General features: G+C 43.4%; 1 protein-coding gene across 3 annotated transcripts in view; it reads left to right on the forward strand.

Annotated features, from left to right (window-relative positions):
* Window positions 1-12,935, forward strand: part of MAML2 (mastermind like transcriptional coactivator 2) — a 407,963-nt gene that overhangs the window by 195,836 nt on the left and 199,192 nt on the right. For 2 of the 3 annotated variants that reach the window (XM_060399669.1, XM_060399670.1), the window contains one exon: window positions 1-12,935. This exon is cut by the window's left edge; it is cut by the window's right edge and continues 58,765 nt beyond it. The exons of the other annotated variant lie outside the window; for it this stretch is intronic. The gene's annotated coding sequence lies outside the window, so the exon portion shown is untranslated. 3 annotated transcript variants of the gene reach the window in all.

A 12,935-nucleotide genomic window follows, 5' to 3' on the forward strand; every position in this document is an offset into this window, starting at 1 on the left:
GAGGGAGCCCAAGCTACAGCATCCCTCTGTCCCACTGAGTCCCAAACAAGTTGAGAAGCATCACTATTCTTCTAATGTCTTTATTTTATATTGGAGTATAGGTGGCTTAGGCAGTAAAGAAACTGCCAGCAACACAAGAGACTCGGGTTTGCTCCCTGGAGAAGGGAATGGCTATCCACTCCAGTATTCTTTTGCCTGGAGAATTCCATGGACAGAGGAGCCTGATGGGCCACAGTACATGGGGTCACAAAAGTGTCAAACACAACTGAGCAACTAACACTTTCGTTTTCATAGTTGATCTACAATGTTGTGTTATTTCAGGTGTACAGCAAAGTGATTTGGTTACATGTATACACATACCCATTTTTTTCAGATTCTTTTCCCGTATAGGTTACTACAGAATATTAAGTTGTGATACGGTAGAAAATATCACCATTTTTAATTAAAAAGAAAAAAGCACTACAGTGGGAGACTTAATCCACCAACGTGACTCCAAGTTTAGGCAGACATCTTTCTCAAGGCTTGGGCACCAGGAAAGCCTAATGGGTGAGATTTACCTTCTGGAGCAGCAGAGAAGCATTCTCTGCATGGCTGTACCCAAGAGAAAGCAGAGCATTAGGATCCGCATGCCCCTGGCAGAGTAAATTGAGGGCCTGGAGACCAGTGTTACAAATTGTGGGGCTTCATGACGCAGAAATTGAAGTCACTTCACCTGACACCTCCTCCAGGATGTCTTACCTGGAGCATGTAGACTAGGTTAAAGTGCCCTCTCTGCTCCCTGCAGCCCTCCCTGCATATGGCTGTCTTGTCACATGTCCTGAATTATGACTACTGTTCACGTGCCTCTCTGCTCTGCCCTTCATTAGAATGATATCCCATTAGAATGAGTCCCTTCATCTTTCTGTCTGTAGTGCCCGGCACCCAGCAGGTACTGGTAAGAGCTGGTTGAATGGCACTGAACCAGGATACTGAATCTCGTTTACAACCCATACTGAAAAGACTTTGTTGTTGGGTGGTCTCAGAAACTTCTGAGATATTTTCCTAAGTGCTCATTTACAAAGTTAGGATAAGCACTGATAAGAGGCAGCTCTAGAAGTTCTAAAGGAAAGCAAAAGCTATAATATGTAGATAAAAGCTGCAGAGGCTGTTGGCAGCCGATTCTGTTTATCAACGTGAACCTGTACAGAGGATGTTTGTGCAGCAGCCCAGTTGAGAGTTAGTGTATGCGCTGGTGATTAATTGCAAACATGTTGCTGGTGAAGGATCAATCCAAGATTTATCCAGTTACATTGCCTGCAGTGAAGTACAGTTGACCTTTGAATAACATGGGTTTGAATTTCACAGGTCAACTTATACACATTTTTATTTTCAATAAATAAACACTACGGTGTTACACGACCCAAGGTTGGTTGTATGCATGGATGCAGGGATATAAAACTGTTAATTGCTCAGTCTTGTCCAACTCTTTGCGACCCCATGGCCTGTATGCTGCCAGGCTCCATCCATGGGGATTTTGCAGGCAAGAATACTGGAGTGGGTTGCCATTTCCATCTCTAGGGGATTTTCCTGACCCAGGGATCGAATCTGGGTATCCCGCATTGCAGGCAGACTCCTTACCATCTGAGCCACCAGGGAAGCCAGGGATATAAAAGAACCATGTATATGGAGGATCCGAGTATGTGAAGGGCTGACTATAAGTTAAACTCAAATTTTCGACTAAACATAGGGTTAGTACCTCTAACCTCCACGTTGTTCAAACTCAAAATTTGATGTCTAGAGCAACAGCAGCACCTAGGAGCTTGTGAGAAATGCAGATTCTTCCTGATCCCCGACTCTGCTCCTAATAATCAGAATGTTGTGAACAGCATCTAGGAATTTGTTATAACAAGCCCTATAGGTGATTCTCAGGCTGCTAAAGTTCAAGAAGCATCATTGCAATGTGCTTCCTTTAGTGTGGGAAGAACAGATTTGCAGCGTCAAAGAAATGATGGTTAGCGTTCCCATCATTTGCAAGGTGATGTTCCAAACACTGTAAGTGTATTATCTCCATTATTCCTTGCATCAATCCAATGAAATGGTCACTAAGTTTCACTTGATTTTGTAGATGAGAAGACTGAGACCCAAAGCCAGGGCTAGGGTAAGGCAAAGGAGGCAATCTCCTCCTAGGGAGAGAAATTTCAGAGGGTGCCCCAAACTCAGTAATCAAGGTTAATAATATTTTAATATAATATTTTTAAAAATCAAAAATAGTGCTAATAAATTAGTAATGATCAGGATATGAAAGGTCCAACAAGCAGAATGGTTGCAATTACTTGTCAGGATGATAACAGTAAGAAGCAGAGTCAAGATGAACCCAGGCTGGTTCACTCCAGACACTGCTTTCTCAGTGGAGATGCCATGGACCACCTATCAACTCCCACTACTGTGTTCTGATGGGGAAGGGAAGGGTCCAAGCCTAGGAGCAAGTAGCATTTGGGTCACAGGGATGCCTCATGGATCTGAGCTCATTGGGACCTCAAGCAAAACAAAAAAGCAAGCAAACAAACCCAGCCACCTAAAAACGGAAGCAGAAAATTCAGATGGGCCCTCAATTTCACAGCTTGGCCTCCTCCGAACTTCAATATGAAAAAGGAAGATGATTTCCAAAGCTTCCTCCCAATTTTTCTTCTGGCTGGCTCCTGCTGGGAGAATCAGTGGGGAGAGCTACTCTGCATTCTGGCTGTGGGAATGTGATAATTAGAATCACTTAATATAACTGCCCTCCTTGGTCCGTCCACCTTTGGAGAGGGAGAGATTGAGCATTTCCCTTGCTTCCCTGCGAGATTCTGGCAGACAGGCAAGCTGCTTGTCTTGAGGGCTTGTCATTGAGAGCTGGTCACCTGGAATGCCCCAACATGTTTGGGCTGCATTGTTCAACTCCATTGATATTTTCCCAGGAAAACTTCTCTCCTTCTTTGTCCAAATCAACATTCTGTGAACATGAATGTAACCTGAAAACATGGCACGTTTCTGCTGCGCCCACCATGATTCTTCCTTGCTTTATATAAATTGACTCAAAGGAATATTTGTGGTAAATGTGTTCATGTGTCGGGAGACTGAAACATAGTTACAAACTGTACATGATACATTAAAGAAGATCAAAGGGCTTACTGCTAGTTTCTACTTTTCCTCTCTTTAGTGGGGACAGAGTAGAAGATGTTCTAGAAACCTAGAATTCTTGCCAGCCATGTACCCTATGATATTTAAAGCAAATTGGAGGCACAAATTTAAAATGTAGACGGTTGGACAGAACATCAAATAGCTGGTCAGTTTCTCCACCTTCTTTTTTAATAGCTATAGTATTTGGGGATAAGTTCTTTCTCAGATGGGTAATTTCAAGTCAATGGAGGTCATTTCCCAAATGTTATGAAGTAAGTGCTGAATGGGTTTCTTTGCTATGGATAGAAATACATGTTTACTCTTTTTCACCCTTTGAGTACAAACATTTCTTTCAGTAATTTATCCTAGAAATATGTCTGCTAAGTCACTTCAGTCATATCTGACTCTTTGCAACCTCATAGACTGTAGCCCACCAGGCTCCTCTGTCTATGGGATTCTCCAGGCAAGACTACTGGAATGGATTGCATGCCCTCCTCTAAGGGATCTTCCCAACCCAGGGATCGAACCCGCTTCTCTTATGTCTCCTGCGTTAGCATGCAGGTTCTTCTCAGGCTGCCTGGGAAGCCCAGAAATATGTGTAGAGCACCTATTAGCTAAAATCATGAGAGGCAGTTATATGGGGAAGCTGTGGTCTCTGCTTTTCAGGAATTTATAGATGACAATCAGGAAATGTCACTGATAACTCTACTGCAAGATAGGACAGACTAAAAAGAAATAGCCTATGTACTTTGGACATTCAGAGATGAGAGAGACCTGGGAAGGATCTAAGAAGAGACACCTCAACCCCATGGATCAAAAGGATTTGATAAGTGAAAGAGGGCTCCAAGTGAAGAGAACAGGAGCAAAGGCAGGAGGGTGAAGAGAGATGGCTGGAGCATGCTCCAAAACAGGGATGTGTCCCGGGGAGCTGGAAAGAAGCAGAAATTATATGGGGGGTTTTGAACTACATTCATTAGGTATGAGGGAGCCAGTGAAGATTTTGTTTTTCAGCAGTGATGGAATGTCAGTAAAGTTGTGCTTCTGAGCAGTACTTTTCAGACTTCACTGTGCGTTCACATCACCAAGGGATTTGTTAAGATGCAGATTTGGGTTCAGGCAGGGACTTGAGAGTATGCATTTCTAAGAAACTCCCAGGTCATGTCCTTGCTACTGGACTACAAAGCACGCTCTTAGTAACAAGGCTTTAAAAATATGCGGTAATGGGAGATCAGAAACACTGAAGTGGAAGAAGGTTGGAGACTGGGAAAACAGGGCTTGGAACACTGGCCCAACAAGAGAGAAAGCAGATCTGAACTATAGAGTGGAGGACCATCTGGTGGAAGTGAAATGTGTGAGCTTGACAGCTGCTTTACAAACCGTGAGGAAGGAGAGTCACTGTCACAGGTGACCCTGAGACCCCCAGACTGTGGGCACAGGTGCCGTGAGCATACCCCTCCCCTCAGACTGTGCTCTAGTCACCCAGAACCACTCGCATTTCTCTGGACTTGCCTGTCTGTCTGTCTGGACTTGTGCCACATGCCTGATTCTGAAAGAAATGCTAGGAAATGTATCTCTCAAGGCCCTCGTCAGAATAACTCCTATAGAACCCATGCAACTCAGGTCAGGTGTTACCTCTTCCTGGATGCCTTCCTGGTACCCTCACCTACCGCTTCCCCCAGGCCAGGTTCGGTCTCCCGCCCATGTGCTCTCATGACATCTTGGGAGGTCTCAGATCAAAGCATGGTGTAGTCAGATGACATACCTGTCATTGACCCCATGCTTCTGGAGTATAGGTTTTATCTTTTTCAGTTTTGTGACCTCAGTGTCCTGATGAGGTAGAGACTCGTCAATATTTGGTGAATGAATGGATGAGGCATGAGGAAGAGCAGAGTTTTACTCACCTGGTGGCAGTGGCGTTTGTTTTTGTCATGTCTGGCAAGAAAGGAAGTTGTTTACATGTTGAATCGAATCTAGTTTGGTACGTGATAATTTTGAAGTGCAGAAGATCCAGGTGAAGATGTCCAACAAATAGACATTTCAGTGTGCAACATAGAAAGACATTGAGATCTGAGTGCAATGGCTTAGGAGTCATATGCATGGAGGTGACATACAGAGTACAGAAGGGGATGAGATTAAGACAGTGACGAAGAGAGACATAGGGAGAGAGACAGCCAGCGGAGGAAAAGAGTCACAGAGAATGAGACAGAGAGCAGACAGGGACAGATGGAGGTAAATGGAAGACAGCAACTTTAGACCTTACTTTTGAAGCCCTTTCTTCTGTGACATCCAATGTGAGGGACACAAATGGGACACAGGTCACTGCATAAGGGCGATGTTAGTCCTGGAGGGCTTCAGGAGCCAGTGAGAGAGAGATCCTGCAGGCTTAAATAAGGTCAAGATCCAAAAACCAACTTCACATTCGGGTTATACAGGCCTGTTTCATGCCTCTCTACCTTCCTGCATGTGTGCGTGCTAAGTCAATTCAGTCGTGTCTGACTCTTTGTGACCCTATGGACTGTAGCCTGCCAGGCTCCTCTGTCCATGGGATTCTCCAGGCAAGAATACTGGAGTGGGTTGCCAGTTCTCTAGGGGATCTTTCCAACCCAGGAATCAAACCGGTATCTCTTATATCTCCTGCATTGGCAAGTTGGTTCTTTACCGTTAGCGCCAGCTGGAAATCCCCTCTACCTCCTGTCTAAGTAGAATCTCACCCATCAAAATGTAGGTGAACTTGAAGCTTGGTCCCAACTCCTCTGCCCTTCACTTTCCAAACTGCTTGATGGGATAATCTGATCAACACACACACACATATTACGACGTTCTGCTTTTTATCAGGTAGGCTTGAGTACATTTCAGAGTAAGACTTCAGGCTAGAAGGCCATTTTCTCCAAGAAAGAACTCCCCAGATTTTATCCAGAGCAGTACAATCCACAGAAGAAATACCCAAATGCGGACTGGTGGGCGCCCTTCAAATCGTCATTGGTGTCGGCACCTCCAAGGCCTTCAGAAAGAATGATCGCATGAGGCTTTTTTATTCTCGTTGCCCAAAGCAGCATTTTAACAGACTTCTATTGTGTTTTCTCCATTCAGTTCACTTAGAGGGTGACATTTTGCCCTCAAATTCATATGCATAGTTGCTCTTAGAGACTTCCAGAGCTACATTCCTGACAAAATCAGACCCTCTGTTATATCTGAAACAACCCCCCAAAGAAAATCATCGGATCTGAATGAACAGAACAATTCTTTATGTCCACGGGAGACAGGCAGACAAAACCCAATAAAACTGAAGAAAGAGAGAGACATGGCCATGATTTGTTTTTCATAATTACTTATTCAAAGTAGAAAGGAACAGGGGAAGACGGTTTCTTTTAACATGTCTCGACGTGACGGATGAGGTGTGCTCATCAAGTGTATGCAGGAGAGATGAATGCAGGGCAGTCTTGTTAAAGGCGATGTTTCATGTTGGGCGGAGATATATTTCTATCTGCAATGCTAGAGATAAACACCCGGCGTTTCATTCCTCGTTTTCATTGTGCTTAAAGCCCCTCGCTGTTCTGTCAGAGTGGCAGGTGCTGTGACTAGCATGCATCAGACCTTTCTTTTCTATGTCCCATCACAAAAACAGTGCCCCCTCCTTCAAGAGATGAAATAGAAATACCCTAAACGCATGTTTTCCTCCTAACAATACCCCCAAAACGTGTCTGTAATAGATGTGGAAATCATACTGGAGGGCAAAAAGCCTCCATCGTCTCCGAGTTTATTTTCTCTTCCTGGTAACTCAGTCACTCAGTTTTCTTTGGTGCAAATCTCATCCCAGCCAGGAATCACAGGAGAGAAAGAAAAAAGGAAAGGTTTAACTAAATTAATTGGCTTTGTTTCTTCAATTATGCGCAAAAGGTAAGCAAACTTTTTCACTTACAATGCACAGCCTTTACTCTTGGAAGAGTTGAATCCAGAAAATTCTGACTTGAACTGTAGAAGCAATAAGTTGGATCTGTGATTTAGAAGGAAAGAAATTAGTGATACAGGGTTTCACATTTCTGACTAAGGAAGGGTGTTAATGCATCTTTGAACCATTTTCTGTGTATAAATTCTAGGATAAAAATTTTTTTTAAAGCAAGTACAGGGAGTATCAAAATTAGTTTTGCCATAAACATTTATGCCTCCATGGCACCGTCATGTGAGGACCTAACTTGCATCCTAAGCCATACAAGTGTGTGTATGTTTACTTGCTCAGTCATGTCTGAATCTTTGTGACCTCATGGACTGTAGCCCACTGGGCTCCTCTGTCCATGGAATTTTCCAGGCAAGAATACTGGATTGGGTTGCTGTTTCCTACTCCAGGGTATCTTCCCCACCCAGAGATTGAACCCACATCTCTTGCCTCTCCAGCATTGGCGGTTGGATTCTTTACCGCTAGCACCACCTGGGAAGCCCACTAATAGCAATATTATACCCAGTTCTTCCTAGTAATTTTAACTACAAGTCACAGTAGTAAGCATATATAGCCATACTGATCTGGAGCATAGTAGTTTCCCATTTTTTCTCATCGAAACCTACTGGATCCCATAAGCTTAGGGTTCCAAGAGATAGAATTTCCTATAAGAAACTTGACTTTCTTCAAACCATGAATTTTCTGCTACCAAGAGCTTTAAAGTTATATCCCAAAGGTGCTCCTATATAAGACAGGACCCTAACACAGTAGTTGAGACAGGTAAACCTTTCCCTTCACCTTGGGGTGTTGGAAGTGGATGGAAAAGTCATCCATATTTTATGTGATCATCCTGCATATAATCATGTTAGTGTGTGGCAAACTGCTCTGATTGCAATCTTTCACATTTATATATGTACCATTTTTTAAGGGCTTCCCAGTTGGCTCAGCGGTAAAGAATATGCCTACCAATGCAGGAGACACAAGACACGAGGGATCGGTCCCTGGGTGGGGAAGATCCCCTGTGGTAGGAAATGGCAACCCAGTCCAGTATTCTTGTCTGGAAAATTCCATGGGCAGAGGAGCCCGGTGGGCTATAGTCCATAGGGTGGCAAAGAGTCAGACATGACTGAGCACACACACGTACTTTTTTGAAAGCCTTTACGCATCATGATCAGGACAGTCCCTTTTATAGATTAGGAGACTGAACCCTAGCAGGTTTAAAGTGACAGGTTATGCAGCTGATTCACAGAGGAGACCGGACCAGCGCCCACATCTCTTTTAACATCTGGACCAGCTTTCCTTCTACTATACTAGGCTGTTGAAAGTTCCCAGCCTTATCAGTGCTTCTCATCTTTTCCCTGAAAAATCACACGACAGCACGATGTTATCTGGCCTGTCACTGTAAATATTTTAGCATTTAAATGAGGAGGAGAAAAAAATGAGAGAGAAAAATGTTTCTGTAGAGATCTTTTTCAAAGATAGGAGGGTTCTTGGGCTCCAGCCAGAGAACATGAGTGTTTAATGAGACTATTGTCCACAAATCAGTGCAGGAGTAACAATAAGAGGGTAGCTGTTCGGTGGTTCTCAGTCTCCCTCAAGGTCTGCAGAGGGAAAACAGGAAGTGAGGTTAGTACTGACAGAAGCCGCCTCTGGTCCTGGCCTTGAGGAACACAGGTCACTCTCTGAGCCTCAGTGTCACTGTCTCTAAAATGAGGGCAACTGTTCCTGTTTTGCCCAGCTCACGGAGTTGTTCTTGAGAATCCAGTAAGGTAATGCATTACAAATTCCTGGAAGACTATTCACATTACATGCCATACAAATGTAAGGGATGCTTTTGAATATTATTAATGGATCGCAGAGATTCCACTTCACTGAGAAAACAATGGAATTAAAAGAATGCACTGCACTTCACTCTAGATCACATTTCTTTCCCTCTTGAATCAAAAATAGGGAAAATATTTATTCCACAGGGTTTCTAGAAGAACAAAAGGATGCAGACATAGAGAAGGGACGTGTGGACAGGGTAGAATGAGTAGGAGGTAGGGGTGAGTAGGAGATGGGATGGTGGGACAAATTAGGAGATCAAGGTTGGCATGTACACACTTGTGCTTGTGTGCTAAGTCACCTCGGTCACGTCCAACTCTTTGCGACCCTATGAACCGTATAGTCCACCAGGCTCTGTCTATGGGATTCTCAGGTCAGAATACTGGGGTGAGTTGCCATGCCCTCATCCAGGGGAGCTTCCTGACCCAGGGATTGAACTCAGGCCTCTTATGTCTCCTGCATTGGCAGAATAGATAGCTAATGGGAAGTTGCTGTGTAACACAGGGAGCTTAGCTTGGGGCTCTGTGATGACCTAGGTGGGTGGGATGTGGGGTGGTAAGAAGGAGGCTCGAGAAGGGAAGGATATATATATATACACACACATACAGCTGATTCACTTTGTGTATGGCAGAAACCAACACAACACTGTAAAGCAATTATACTCTAGTGAAAAAGAATAAAAGGAAATGTCTGTAAGGACTTAGAGCAGTACTTGGTATATACATCTGGCATCTTCTTCAAAACTTCCAGTGATGAAACCTATCCCATCAGATAGCCTAACAGATGATCCCAAGTAGGACAGCGAGTGTTCTTATTATTTGTTGCTATTTCTGTCATTCTCAGTTTACTCCACTTCCTCTAATTCCACAACAAAAATAGACCTATTCATCAGATAGCAAGCCCAGGGCTCCCTGTCTTCTAAGGTCAGCGACTTGAAGGTTGCCACACAAATATTTGGGGGATTATTTAGTGATTAAATCTGGGGAGCTGAGCTGATGAAATTCTGCACATTTCCACATATTGTTAAACAGAATCCCCTACCATCATGTATTTTTCTGATCTCAACTGCCCTCCTCTCCCAGATCCCTCCTCCTAGAGTTTCTGGAAGATTTGCCCATGACTAATCACTTCATGGGAAATAGATGGGGAAACAGTGGAAACAGTGTCAGACTTTTATTTTTTGGTGCTCCAAAATCACTACAGATGGTGACTGCAGCCATGAAATTAAAAGATGCTTACTCCTTGGAAGAAAAATTATGACCAACCTAGATAGCATATTCAAAAGCAGAGACATTACTTTGCCAACAAAGGTCCGTCTAGTCAAGGCTATGGTTTTTCCAGTAGTCATGTATGGATGTGAGAGTTGGGACTGTGAAGAAAGCTGAGCGCCAAAGAATTGATGCTTTTGAACTGTGGTGTTGGAGAAGACTCTTGAGAGTCCCTTGGACTGCAAGGAGATCAGCCCTGGGATTTCTTTGGAGGGAATGATGCTGAAGCTGAAACTCCAGTACTTTGGCCACCTCATGCGAAGAGTTGACTCATTGGAAGAGTCTGATGCTGGGAGGGATTGGGGGCAGGAGGAGAAGGGGACGACAGAGGATGAGATGGCTGGATGGCATCACGGACTTGATGGACATGAGTCTTGAGTGAACTCCGGGAGTTGGTGATGAACAGGGAGGCCTGGTGTGCTGCGATTCATGGGGTTGCAAAGAGTCAGACATGACTGAGCGACTGAACTGAACTGAACTGAAACATTTCAACTAGCCCTGGTGTTAAACACTGATTGTTTTCCTACATAAGCATTCTTCCTGACCATATTATGAGAGTTCTGTAGATGTATTTATATGTTTGATTTGTGTCCCTCAAGGCCCTAACTGATGTTACTCAGCATCCACCCAGCAACATGCTTTCAGTTGTTAATTGCCTTACCTGGTCAAGAAAGAAGCCTAATCAGTTAGGCGGCAGAATTTGGAATAGGACTCCAAGCTCTGAAGGGAAAGCCCAGTGCTCATTTCTTTACCTATCTGCCTTCCTGCCATGAGATTATTAGGCCCACAAAGGCCCATCATTTCAAAAGCTGTCCTCTTCCTTTATAATCTCCAGCCCTCCCCAGCAAGAACTCCAGCCTGGTCTTTAGTACAATTGGGCTAACATCTTCAGACACTGCAGTTAGGTGTTTTGAAATAAAATGTGTAATTATGGTAGTGGAAAGCTACATCTGATTCCAAACAAACCTCGTGTTCCTCCAGCTATAATTAGAGAGCAAGGTTTGCAGCACACATTTTCCCAGCAAAGCCAGTTCAAGTGAGGCTTCTGTTCTTTCAGGGGGGGTTTGGGAGATGCAGATGGTGATAGAATGATTGGACATTGGTCCCCCTTCCCAATTCTAAACAGCTTGTCCATCATCAATCATACAGACTGAAAAAGCACAAGGTACGTGTAAGGAATTAGTGTTTGGAGGTTTGGATAGTAGTCTTCCAATGTGTTCATCTCTGAACAAGAACAAATTAGAACAGGAAGGAACGTTACAGACTCCCACAGATATCCATGGACCAACGTGTGCCGAAGTAAAAACGGTCTTTTAAATGTCTCCAGAGCCTTGCAGCTTTGGATAAAATTAGATATTGTTTTGAATCATTGCACACATCCCTACAACTTAAAATTCATAATATTAGAAGCAGGTACAGGCACCCAAAGGCTCAGAGGTGCTTCTGTTTCCTATTTGAGGACTGTCCCTGTGAATCTTCTCAAAAGTGTACATTTTCCTACTGTCCTTATAGGGCTTTTGTAATTAGGCATATTTAGCTGTACCATGTTATACTGCTACAGGAAGAATCTCATTTGTCAGCAGTTTTAAACTTTGCCAAATAAAGGCTTATTGGCAAACGGCAGTGAACACCCTGATAATGACCCAACTTTAGAAAACACACACCCTGCTGTGTTGTATTCAAGCCACAGTTCTATTGAAATAAAAAGAGAGAGACAATGCCTGCTTTCAGACACTAGAGATCCTTTGTATTCCAATAAAAGTCTAAATTAATGTTTTAAAAGGTTATTGCTATTTTTTCCCATTTAGCTGGCATCATTTATAACTCTTATTTAGACAAGGTCCTACATTATTTTACTATTTCTTTTTTGCACAAAAGCTAGTATTTGATTGCGTTAGATCATCGGCTTCTGGTTTTCATTAGACAAACCTGAAATACCCTATTATTAAGATTAAACAACAAAAAAAAAATAGTTGTTTTCTTATTCTGAAACCTATTATTTTGAGGCTACTCTGACCAGAGGAAAAGAAGTCAGCTTTGCAGAACCTGACAGAGAGCTCCTTCAAGAGGAGCAGCATAACCTCATCGATACTGCACTTGGGTCGCTTGTGTATATGGGTCCTTTCCTAGAACTGACAGTGGGGAAGAGGGATAAGTTAATTCCTTGACATTTGCAATACTTTCTTTATTGAGAAAGAACTTTCAAAGTGCAGCACATGTGGTAAAATATAGTGTTTATTGTAATGCCTGCATCCCTGTGAGGTGCTCCTGAAAATCTACAATTAGATGGCACTTGGACCTAAGGGTTATAAGGGTCTTCCAGCTCCGTGTTATTTATACTTCTTGGTATTTATTCAGCATAAGGATCAGAGAGCCATTAGCAGTTGAGTGGCAGCCACAGTAGCCTAACAGGAAAACAAGGTCAAGATAACATACGCAAATCAGGACTCCCCTATCTCTCCCACCCATTCACGTGGGAACTTTGGCCTCCTCGATATCTCCCTAATAGATCAGAAATTCTCTAGAGGCATCTCTTATGGAGGAAGAGATGTATAGTATGTATGTATGCTATGTATAGTAAGTATGTCTCTTCCTCCTGACTCATTCTGACTGGTCCATGGGACCTCAGTTAGAAAACGTATCTCTAGGACACCTACCTCAGCCAAGCAAAGAGGAGTTGGGTGCCCTCCCATGAGCGTGCAGACTTCTATAGCTCTAATCACATTGTCCTGTGATCATCTCAAGTTTGCTGGTTTCCTAAACTGGGTTCT

This window comes from Ovis aries, chromosome 15 (genome assembly GCF_016772045.2).
Source record: "Ovis aries strain OAR_USU_Benz2616 breed Rambouillet chromosome 15, ARS-UI_Ramb_v3.0, whole genome shotgun sequence".
NCBI lineage: Eukaryota > Metazoa > Chordata > Mammalia > Artiodactyla > Bovidae > Ovis > Ovis aries.